Source organism: Alexandromys fortis, unplaced genomic scaffold, assembly GCF_014885135.2.
Source record: "Alexandromys fortis isolate MF-2015 unplaced genomic scaffold, M_Fortis_MF-2015_v1.1 scaffold_42, whole genome shotgun sequence".
NCBI lineage: Eukaryota > Metazoa > Chordata > Mammalia > Rodentia > Cricetidae > Alexandromys > Alexandromys fortis.
In genome coordinates, this window is record NW_026067934.1 from 509,928 (window position 1) to 522,419 (window position 12,492).

General features: G+C 44.6%; 1 long non-coding RNA gene across 1 annotated transcript in view; it reads left to right on the forward strand.

Moving 5' to 3' along the window:
• The window catches only part of LOC126504038 (uncharacterized), a 25,391-nt gene continuing 12,899 nt past the window's right edge, over positions 1 to 12,492 (forward strand). Inside the window, exons 1-3 of the long non-coding RNA XR_007592470.1 lie at positions 1 to 121; positions 8,984 to 9,125; positions 9,274 to 9,390. This is a non-coding gene — a long non-coding RNA (uncharacterized lncRNA). The remainder of the gene's footprint in view (positions 122 to 8,983; positions 9,126 to 9,273; positions 9,391 to 12,492) is intronic.

Here is a 12,492-nt window from a genome sequence, read left to right on the forward strand (position 1 = left end):
GGAATCAAATCAGGTGCACACAGCATGGACGCTGCCAGATTTTGGGACTTGGCCCTTTCTGACACAGTGGGGGCCAGGAGTGGTGAGATTGGGGGTGAGCAAGATTCTGAAGAGAGCAGAGGTGAGTCTGAGCCCCACATTTACAATTGCCCCTGCTCTTCCAAGAATCATTAACAGGAGTTCAGGAGCTAGGGCAATGGAGACAGGCCAGGCAGACCATCTCCCAAGGTCCTCTGCACTGAGCTGCTCTGACAGCCGGCACCATTCATTTTAAAAAATGAATACATACTATTTTTTAATTAATTTGTTGGGAATTTCATACATGCATAAATTGTATTTTGATCAGATTCAGCTGCTACTCTTCTACTTTATTCCTTGAAGATCAGCTCCCCACCCCTCCCTTCTTTTTTAAAAATAGATGTAAGACCTACAGGGGGCAGAAGGCCTTCCAGGGCCCAGATCCCCTAAAGAAAACTGACTCTCCCTCCACCGACAGCTGTCAATAGCTCCTCACCTGGGGCTTCAAGACCCCATCCCCAGTACTGGAATGTTGACTGCCTTGATCTTGAACAGGTCTTGTACAGGCAGCAGCAATTGCTGTGTGTTCATGAGTTCAGAAGTTCTGTCATATCCAGAAGGCATTGTTGGTCCTATCCTCCCAGACTTCTGGCTCTTATGATCATCAGCTTCCAAAAGGATCCTTGATTCTTGCAGGTGTGGCTATGATATAGGTGGCCATTTATTCTCTGCACTGTGACCAGCCACGAGTCACTATAAGAATTGCTGTCCATGACACAAAGAAACTTCTCTGGTGAGCTCTTTCATGGCACAAAGCTGGGAGACTCCAGGATTTCCTCTGCCTACCAGGGACACAAGCAAAATTCAAATCCTACCCTGAAGCAGCTCAGAGTCCAGAGAAAGACACAGTTCTTGGGGTAGGATCAAAAAATGCAGCCCTATGATTTCCCAGGTGATATTCCCAGGATCAGTTGGAAGAACTGTGGCGGTCCACAGATATGAGCCTGTTCTGCCTTGACGGGGGATGGGTACAGAGAGTTTGAGCTTATTTTTACTCTTTCAAAGTTGTTGAAAGCAGGTGTGGCTACAAAGAAGATATCCTGACCTAGGGTGTAGTTACTTCCTGTTTTGAACGTTAAGATGGCCCATAGAAGTGGACCCACTCAACCCTGACCAGAAGTCAGAGAATTCGAGCCTATTCCTGAGCCTTCATTTTAAATAGGAGGTTTGACACAGGAAGTGGCAGCCTACAGGATACTTGGTTTAGGATGCATTCACTGCATATCCTGTCCAAAACATCAGAATGCTTTACTCAGGAAATAACGACTTGGTGTCTCAAGTACTGAAGCAAGTAACTTTGTATGCTGTTAAAGCAGTCTTTTGCCTTCTTCACCCACTTTTGTTTTGGGGTATAGAAGCATATGAAAAATAAATGCAGGTGGGTTCAGTATTCAGGATTCACGGAGTTGCCCTTCTGATACTATTCTATGTCTCATTCTTTTGTATCTCTGTTCCTCCTACCCAACATTTCTATCCACACACCCCTACCCTGGAGTGTATGTACCTGTCATGGCTGAACCCCAGCAGCTATCACCCCATAATGTGGCTTACAACAAAGAACAATGCTTAGGTTGATCTGGTGGTGAGGTCAAGAGGAACTCTGAGCAGATGGTAATTTTCTCTGCATCGTTCCAATTTTAGTATATGTGCTGCCGAAGCGAGCACAACTCTCTGAGCAGATGGATCCAAGCAGAGGAGACCATGGCACTGGTCAGAGGACAGCCTTGGGTGTCAGTTCTCACCTTTCTCCTTTTTTTTAAGGTCTCTTGTCGGTTTTGCAGCTCTGTACTCCAGGCTAAGTGACTCACTAGCTCCCAGGGATTCTACGGTGCCTGACTTTGTGTGGATTCTGAGGATTTGAACCCAGGTCTTTACATTTGCAAGCAAATGTAATACCCTCTAGGGTTGCAGAAACAATTTTTGTTTGTTTTTGGCTTGTTTGTTTGTATGGGTTTGTTGGTTTGCTTGCTAATTAAAGATTGAAAAGGCAGGGAAGAAGCATTGCTGGAGGTCATGAGGAGCTCCTGAAGAATCATCATATAATAACAGAAAAATTGCACTCCCATGGGGTTTTCAGTCACAGTAATAAAAGTGTGCTTGTTTGAGTGAGAGATATCTCCCATAGTCTCAAGCATTTGAATACTTTATTCCTCACTTGGTGACACTGTTCGGGGGAGGTTTAGGAGGTGTGGCCTTGCTGGAGGAAGGATGTCACTGGGGGATGGGTACTGAGAATTTAAGGCCTCACACTACTTGTAGTTGGCTTTCTCTGGTGCTTATGGCTCACGATGTGAGCTCTTGGTTTTCTGCCAGCTGCCGTTAAGGACTCTGTCTCTCTGGAACCACAATAAGCTCTTTCTTCTCTGAGTTGCCTTGGCCAGGCTGCTATATCACAGTAACAGACATGTGACCGATAAATGACACCCATGGACAAATAACAGACTCGGGCAGAGGATTGAGGATAGTTTATTAGAGTTTCAAAGGAAATCCCAGGCCCACTAGCTGCCAGTCTCAAGGCTGTGTGGAGAAGAATGGAATCACCAGCTCGGCATGAAGGTCAGCCACATGGCTGCAGGCGGTCACACAATGAAGAGGGGAACTTGAGAAAAGGAGTAAAGAAATCTGGAGAGTTAGGAAAGGAATAGCCAGGCTCTCACCAGAATCCAAAAGAAGACGTTACTGCCTCAGAAAGGTGGACAGAACCAGTGAACCACATGGAGGCTCCTGGGCATTGCACTAGGACCCGGGAGTTCTGGGAAGGAAACGTACATTATCTTAAAGTGAGTCCACTTTCCTATGGCTGAGCCTCTAGCCAGATTCCTGCCCCCACCCAACTGGATTAACCTTTAAAGGAAGAGACACGGGTGTGTCTCCTAGATGTAGATTCCATTCACCCATGGAGCCATTTCCTCAGTCCCCTTTCTCATGTGCTGTGTAGCTTGCTCTTGAAACAACGTTTACTATTCTGTACAACTATCATTTATATTCTAAAAAGGGAACTGTTGCATGTCATGCTTGTCACACAACTGGACATTCATATGTGACTTCTGAGAATCGGACAGCATTGTGTGTGGGAACAGACTGCAGGGCACCTCTCAGGATCAGCTGTGCTTGGGGCCACTTCTCTTCAACTCGCTGTGTTGCAGTGTTTTCATATTCATCAGAGGAGCTAGGGGGTTGGTGAGAATATTAAATACATAATATTGAACAAAGAATTAAAGCAACACTCACCCCAGTGTACAGCCAGCACCAGGACTGGGTTTGTCATCTTTACTCCAGTGATAGAATGAGGACATGGCTACCCACTGGGGTCCTGGGGTCCCTTTCACACACCCATCAGGAAACTTGGTAGCTGTAAACACCCGCTGAGCGTTCTCTGACCTTAGCAGCCTTTTGCAAAAGCTGTGAACTCCTGGCTTGGGATCAGGTAACTTTATAAAAAGCTGGCTTCTGTCTCTCACCAGCTGTGTGACACTGAGCAAGTAAGCTGCCTTCTCTGATACTCACATTCCTAGGGGCATGAACATTGGCTCCAGAGTATAATTTGTCACTATATTTGCCCTACTTTAGGATCCCCATAAGCAGACAATTTAAAAAACCTGAAGTTCAAATCCTGTCTTTGGGGGTGACCCTTAGGAAAGCTTTTAACTGCCCAGATGTAAAAGATAATCCCTGGACACCAGCAATGCAGTGAGGAAGTAGAATGGGAAAGGAGGCAAGGGTTAAACTGTGTGTTGGAGAAAGTTTGTACATTGGCCACCAAGGCTGAGATCTAGGGAGGGGCTCTGGGAGACAGCCAGCATCAAGTACATACTTTAGAGTCATTCCCAGAGCTGACTGAGACATGAGTTGACTGACTCATGACTGTCCTTCAGGACTTAAACATAGCCCAGGTTGCTCCCAGGGTTGTTTGTCTGGGGTGTGCAGCCTGCACTGCAAAGGTCGAGTCTAACAACAGGGCCAGGGGCTCTGGCAGAAGCTCCAGCAACTGCAACACCCCCCCCACAGACACACCCCACAAACACATACACACGCAGACACACACACATACACAGACACACACACATACATACACATACAGACACACACATACATACACATACAGACACACACATACATACACATACAGACACACACATACACAGACACACACAGACACACACACATACACATACATACACAGACACATACACAGGCACACGTACACAGAGACACACACATACACAGACACACAGACACATACACAGACACACACAGAGACACACAGACACACACATACACAGATACACACAAACATAGACACACACAGAGACATACACAGACACCCACACACAGACACACATACACAGACACACACAAACATAGACATATACAGAGACATACACAGACACCCCCACACAGACACACACAGACACATACACAGACACACAGACACAGACACATACACAGACACACACATATACACACATAGACACATACACACATACACGTTACTCCAGTGATAGAATGAGGACATGGCTACCCACTGGGGTCCTTGGGTCCCTTTCACACACCCATCAGGAAACTTGGTAGCTGTAAACACACACATACACAGACACACACACACACACACAGGCACACATAAAAACCTCCTCAGTACTTTACAATTTGCCTCCACATGTACATACATGGCACACAATATAAATACACTTGCACAAGTGCACACAGTCAGACTCAGCCTTACCACCAAACACACCCATAAAGTCTCAGACAAGCTGAACTTGACCTAAGAGCCTGCTGTCCTCAGACTGACCAGCAGAGGGAGCGTCCTCCACTCTCAGATCCACAGACTTTACTATTTCATTCTCATACTGATCGTAGGCAGAATCTCAAAGTCAGTTTGTTCTATCAGAGCAGGAAATGAGACACTAAAGATTCCAAATATCAATATGGAACGATGCAGTTTACAAAGAATAGATTAGCTGGTGAGAGAGCGAAAGTAAAGGAAGGCCTTTTTCTTTTCTCTACTGAGGGATATTATATTCATTTTGATGCTCAAGGACGTGTAAACTGTTATGCCCAGATCACAACATCCTCCTGCAAAACCAACTAGGAGACCGATCCCTGTATGTAAAAGCAAAGAGCCTTTATTCTTATTCAAGTTCAAACTCGGACTTTGTGTGTGTTAAGGTATTGACGTGAACAGAGAGTCCCAAGTTCAGTTGGGGTTGGGTTTTTATAATAGCAATGGTTGGAGTGAGGAATTTCTAAGGTTTAGGACCCCTGATTGGCTGACATTTGTGGGTGTCCTGGTAAAAAGCGTTGGGTGTGTGCTGGCAGGTGTTCCTATCCGCAATGGTTAGAGCATTAGGAATTTCTTTGGATGATCTGTTCCTGGGTGGTATCTGGGTGGTCTCAACTTGTGGTCTTTCGTGGACCAGGTATTGCCTTAGGGTAAACTACTGAGATTTGGGGCTCTGTTGAGCTTGTCATGGTTGGGTCCTACATAAACATCATGTACCCCTTTCTTATAAAGAACCCAAAGCACAATTCCATTAAAGTTGACCCCCAGCAATCAATGAGTTTGTTGGGCTTACAGAGCATGAATGAGAGGCAGGAGTGAGGAAGGGTGATGGCTAAGGTCGGCTGTCATCTGGACTTGACATCTGGAATCAACTAAAACCCAAGCAGCTGGGCAGCCTGTGAGGGATTTTTCTTGCCTAGATCATTTGAGGTGTGAACCCACCCTAAATGTGAGTCACACCTTATGATGGCAGCCCACATAAAAGGACATGGAAGAAAGAAGCTTTTGTGCCACGTCCACAGCAGTGACTGCCGTGTAGTGACAAAATGCCTCTGCGCTGGCTTTTACCTGCTGAAGGATTGGGGTTAGAGCTTCTTGGAGCGAAGCACCAGGTGGTCCCCCTGGCAATCAGTGGTCGAGATAGGACCTGATGCCATAGGCAAATCTCGTATCTGGAGATGGCCCTGAGAGCGAGCCCTCCTGACACCTTGCCTGATCTTTCTCTGTATTTCTTAATTTTCTTGTTTATAGCTGACCGCTTACTAAGAAATCAAAGTACGTCCTTGGCTCGGCTCCACCGTTCATTAAAGCAGTCCTTGAGGAACTGAAGTATGCCCCACGCCACATGAGCCTGGGAAACTTAATTATGAAACAGAAACGGCTAAAGTTGAAATGTTACGAGGGAATCATCATAGTGAATCAGATTTAGGGAGAATTAGAGAAAATTCTCCTTTATGGAAAAATTAGTTAGATCCCGGAAGCCTTGGTGTCTTTATAGTAAGAAGGAAAGAATGGAAATTATTGAAAACATGAGATCAGCTTTAATATATTGGTATAGGAATTATTATAAGAAAACTATTAGGGAATATGGACCAAAGAATAAAAAACTATATAAATGGGAAGCTAAACACAGGACCCTGAGAACTAGTCTCCCACGGTAGAATGTGGTTAATGGTGCGAGACAAAACAAAACTGAAAGTCCTTGCCAACATCTTGAGCACGTAGAGAGGAGCACGTAGAAGGAGCTCTATTTTGATTATGCTTAGCCTTGATTTATGTCTGGAACCCTGAGTGGGGTGATGCAGTGAGCCTGCCAAGTCCTTTGATCTGTTTTGTACAAAAACTGAAGCTTTACAGAAGTAAAATTGCAGCAGATTTTCACTACACAGTGTGTCTGTCTGTCATTCCCTTGCGTCGTATCCTGGCTATCCTATCCTTCACCCTGTTCTCCCGTGGATAGCGGTCTCCAAGAGGGACGGTCCGTGGCACTTTTGTTTTTTGCCTGCTTGCCCTCACTCTCGCTGGCAAATTCATCTATCCTGTTGCTGAGGCATTCCTTCACTGGTTTGAGAACCTTCTTCAGGAGTCCAGTGCAGACTGGAGACCAGCGGTTCCCTAGGAATCTTCCAGGACCCCAGTACCAGATTAGGACTGCTGAGACATCCAGTCTTGTGGACAGAGCAACTACTGTAGACAGCCATTGTCAGACTACCCATATGACCTGTAAATCATTCTAATAAATCCCCTTTTAAACATATGTATACAAATATATATTAATATATGTTTTCTATCAGCTCTGTTCCTTTAGAGAACCCTTATGAATACAGCATAGGTGAGCTCCTTCAGTTAACCTTCCCCTTTCTACTCCAGCACCTTCTCAAATTTGGGCAGAGTAGCTTACAAATGGTAGAAGGAGTAGCTGGAATCTCAGTGAGGGTCCATCCAGTGACCCTCTCCACCCTGCCTTCTGTGATGGAACGTCTACAGTCACAGCTCCATTGTGATGGTCATTGACAAGTAGGCAGTAGGAAGATAGTAGCTATTAGTTCAGATGACTGTGTTCTACAGGACCACTCGAAAGGGTATACTGATTCAAAGATTAGAAGCTGTGTCTGTGATGGCAGATGGGAAAAGACAGATTAAAAACACAATAGATCTTAGTCAAGTAGGAGCTGAAGGAAACATTACAAAGTGGATGTAGGAGTTTCTCTAAAAATAGTCAAGCCGCCAGCACACAGTGCTTCACACTGCTCACTCTTCTAGCCCAGGAACCATCCAGGCCATGGAACAGCCATCACCTCACACTGTTGCTACCATGCCTTCCATACAGTGGTAGGCGTAAGCCATGAGCTACATAAACTCTTTCCCTCATGGGTTGTTCCTGTCAAGTATTAGGTCCCAGCGACAGATGCAAAGGCTAAGGAATGTAGAGTTCCATTGAACACACACACGAGTGTGTACTTAAGCACCTGTTTTTGTTGTGTTTTTCTTACCTAGTAGACCTGTAGGATCAAGTGAGAGTCACCATTCAAACTGCCAAACTATTTTCCTAGAAGCTTCAGCATTTTGTTTTCCCTCCAGGAATGTGTGTGGCCCCCAAACTACTCATCCGTATCCCTCAACAAATGTTAGAGTCTATCCTTCCGATGAGTGTCATGTAGCATCTCAATTATTTTCTCTACATTCTGTAACTCCCATTGATGCTGAGCATCTGTTCGGGTACTTTATAATCAACAAAATAACAGTTTTAATCAGGACAGTGCATTAATATAATACTATTAGATGCTAATAAAATATCCACCGCCATGCATAATTAATAAATAAAAACTGGAGCAATGTGTAAGAGAATATTATTAGTGATTATTTGTGATGGTGTCTTGTTATATAAATAAAGCTTACCTGAAGATCAGAGGGTGGACCTAGTCACTAGCTAACCACAGAGGTATGGAGGTCTGCATAGACAGACAGGAAGTGATATGACTGGGCAAAGAGAGGAAGTGATAAGTTGGGAGGAGACAGCTCAGTCTCTTTTAGGTTGGAAAGTTGAGTAGGAAAGGTATTTTGCTCCTTCATTTCTCTAGTCTCAGCATTTTCACCTATATCTGACTCTGAGCTTTTACTACTAAAGCCTATCAGAAGTCATGCTACAATTATTTAGCATGTTTCAATTATAGATTAATTTCCTGTTCTAAAGAAAATTAGTTTTTATTTATTATAAATATGGGGGGATAGGCATGTGCCATGTTTGGTGTGGAGGTCAAAGAAAAACTTTGCAGAGTGAATCATCTTGACATAGCGTCCTTGTTTGTTTTCTATTGCTGTGTGGTGGGTTGAAAGAAAATGGCTCCCCCAAAAATGGCACTATTAGGAGGTGTGGCCTTGTTGGAGAAAGTGTGTCATTGTGGAGGCAGGCTTTGAGATCTCATATATGTTCAAGACATTACCCGGTGACTGAGACCACTTTCTCTTGCCTGTAAGATGTAGCTCCTTCTCTAGCAACATGTCTGCCTGCATGCTGTCTTGCTTCCTATCATGACAAAAGTAGACTAAACCTCTGAACCTTAAGTAAGTCACCTCAATTGAATGTTTCCCTTTATAAGAGTTGCTGTTATCTCTTCACAGCAATAGAAACCATAAAGAAGACATAAAGGAGTAATAAAGACTACACCCAATGATAGTCCTCTTCCTACATGACCCTGGTTTGTGTCAAGTTGACAGGCTAGCCAGCACATATGGGTTCCAAGAGAGGAACTAATACCATCAGGTGAGTGTGCCTTTACCCACTGAACCACCTTGCAGCCCTTTAGTTTCTATTTTGATTGTACTTTGTTTTATGAATGGGTATTGGAATACTGAAAGCATTTCAAATGAGAAGACTAGAAGCAAACAAAATATTTTTCCATCTCCTTTAGGAGTTCCTCCCTGTGGGGATCTCTGCAACCTCCATGGCCAACAGAGAGATGATCCAAGAGAAGCAAGAAGGCAGTTTGGTTCAACACAACTAAGTAGCTGGTGATGGTTCTAACTTTGTAAGTCTGACCCCAAGTAATTTATTTTAAGCTTATTTAAACACAGTACAAATTTGGTAAAAAGCTTTCCTAATGATGATTAACTCAATTCTATGTGCTCCTTGAGGAACAGATCAACATTTAAAAAAAGATCAGATGTGACTACATTGAAACTCTTTATATAGTACATATGACAGCTTACATAAAATTGGATTCTGTAGATTGACCTAGAAAAACAGATGACAATAAGGGTCTGAGGGATAGTCAAGTGTGGTCTCTGGCCACACAGATAGCACAAAGGTTATCTATCAGTCTAGAATGCACATCTGTTCCCAGATTTCTGGGCAGATTAACAGGCTATGCATTCTTTCTCCCTTTCTTTAACCAAATGATGCGAGTTTCCACCACTCACAAATGACAGAGAACTAAGCATCCAGATGGAGCTACAGAATGCCTGGCAAATACATATGACTCTTAGCATTTTCTGTCCTAGAGCCATAGTCTCGAGTGAACAAAGAACATGCAGCAGGACCATCACAGTAGAGGAGAGTGACGTGGAATAGTAGGTCCTATTACACACCAACCACAGCCCTCTCAATCTTGTTGCTGCAGAGTCCACTCCCGCTTTCAACATTTCTACCGCGGGCTATAGAGCTGCATCATTCCAGATGTCTGACTCTGTCTCTCCTGTACCTTCACTGATCTAACCTCTGGTTATATCTGGTTTGGTCATGTCCCCTCCTCCAGGAATTCTTTCTCCATAACCTAGCAGAGAGCTCACTTCATTCAACCATCACAACCCAACTCCTCTGGTCTATTTATACCGATCTCTCTTCTCCACCTACAGACATTTCCCCCCCTAGGGCCTTGTACTACGGCCTCCTGTCATTGCCATGGGTTCCAATAACACGAGGATGGGTGGGGGTGCCAACAATAGATGAAATGACATGACTTCGTCCTGGTTGGCTTTAACATTCACCTTGAGAGAGTCTGGAGCAGTGGTTCTCAGCCACCCTAAAGCAGTGACCCTTTAATACCTCATGTGGTGTCCCTCAACCATAAAGCTATTTTCGTTGCTACTTCATAACTAATTTGCAACTGCTATGAATCACTATGTAAATATCTTTGTTTTCTAATGATAATAGGCAGCCCCAGTGAAAGAGTCATTCGGCCCTCAAAGGGGTCACGACCCTCAGGTTGAGAAACACTGGTCTAGTGTCCTCTGTGAGGAGAGTTTCAATGGCATAGCTCAGGTTGACAACATGAAAATACATAGATGAGATAAACAAGCCTCAGGGCAGCACGACAGTTAATATAATAAGTTAACCCATATTTGTGGGTTAATTTAAGCTATAAGAACTAGTTAAAAACAAGTATAAGCTATCAGCTGACCATTTATAATTAGTAATAAGTCTCTGTGTGGTTATTTGGGAACCACTGGCGAGGCAGAAAAGTCCACCTACATGACTGCATGTGCCACAGGTCTCCAGTTCCAATGATGCAAAATGGTCCAAGCCTTGAGGCCGCCCAACCTCAGTATCTGAAGAAACGTGAGGGCACAGTAGAAGGACAGCAGAACATATCTCCAAGCCTCCATGAGGTTGGTAGTTCCTACCCACAAGCAACTATTCCCACAAGCCAGAGGACCCTGTGTATGCTACAAGGACTCGTGTGCAAGCCTTGAGCTCTGCTGTTCACAAATGAAATTATGAGAGCAAGGTGCCCAAAGGAGAGAAAAACCTGAGTCAAAGTCCGAGTGTGAGATAAAGGATGAGGTCAGGAAGGTTCATGGTAGAATAGGTGAACACTCTAATCCAGCTTGTGTAACAGGCCTTACTGATTCATCTTAGAGAAGTGCCATATAATGAGGACGTGGTATTGTGTGATATTTTGACTGTGTTCTGACAAAGTTTGCTTGGAGTCAGAGGGTGGAGCTAGCCACTAGTGAACCAAGATTAACCACCGACGCTTTGAGGACTGAGGACAGATAAGACAAGGAAGTAGTAAGCTGGAGTGGAGGGGAATCATGGCCCTTTGGGGAGGAAGTCACGCAGCAGGTGGGAGAGGACTGGTGGCTTCTCTGATCCTTCAGCTTCATACCCTGATATCTGACTCCCAATTTTTATTGATAAAGAATAATTAGATTAACTCTTTAATGTAGTAATTGGAAAGAGAACGGCCCCCTTAAGTTTCAGTATTTGAATATTAGATCCCTAATGGGTAGCACTGTTTGGGGAGGTTTAAGTGATGAACTCTTTTTAGAGGAAATGCATCACTGGGGGTGGGATTGAGATTGAAAAGCCTCACCTACTTCCACTTTGCTCTCTGCTTGGCGATTGTGGTTCCCAATGTGGGACCTCAGATTCCTATTCCTGCTGCCATGCCTGCTGCTGGCTGCCATGCCTACCTGCCATGGTGGCTCTTTTCCCTCTGGAGCTTTCTCTTCTATAAGTTAGCCCTGTCACAGTGTTTTATCACAGCAGTAGAAAATGCAAATGCTACAGAAGACATGGCCCAGAATAGGAAGATGGAGAGTCGGGTTGGGACCCTCCTATAGCCTTGATGAACATCAAAACCCTTTCCTGGAATAAAACAGAAACCTAAAGGTGAATGACAGAAAGGAATGGAACAATCAGGAAGCCGAGCCTGGGACAGTGCTCCTCAGAAGACCTAAACAGCAGAAATGCAGGACTGCCCTGGGTCCTGACTCTGCAGCTCATGCTTAGAGTCCCTCAGTATGTACCAGAGGCAGAAAAACAGGCTGGAAATGAATCTAGAGTAGACTGGGGGAGGAGGACAGGGATGTGAGGGCTTGAAGCAGAACACCCAAAGAACCCAGTCCATCCTGTCCCCAACTCTCTTACCCTCAGGAGGTCCCTGCATTCTCATACTCCAGACTCCAATCTATCCTTTTCCCAACTCTCTTACCCTTAGGAGGTTGGTGTACCTCATAACAACATGCCAGGCCTCCTTTGGAGAATTCTATGACCTTAGGGAGGTTCATGCATACTCATACCGAGATCCCAGACTGTCTTACCAACTCCATGACTACTGAGAGGCCCCTGCACCCTCATACTCAGGCCTCAGATCATTCTATTCCAAACTCTCTGACCCCTGGGAGAT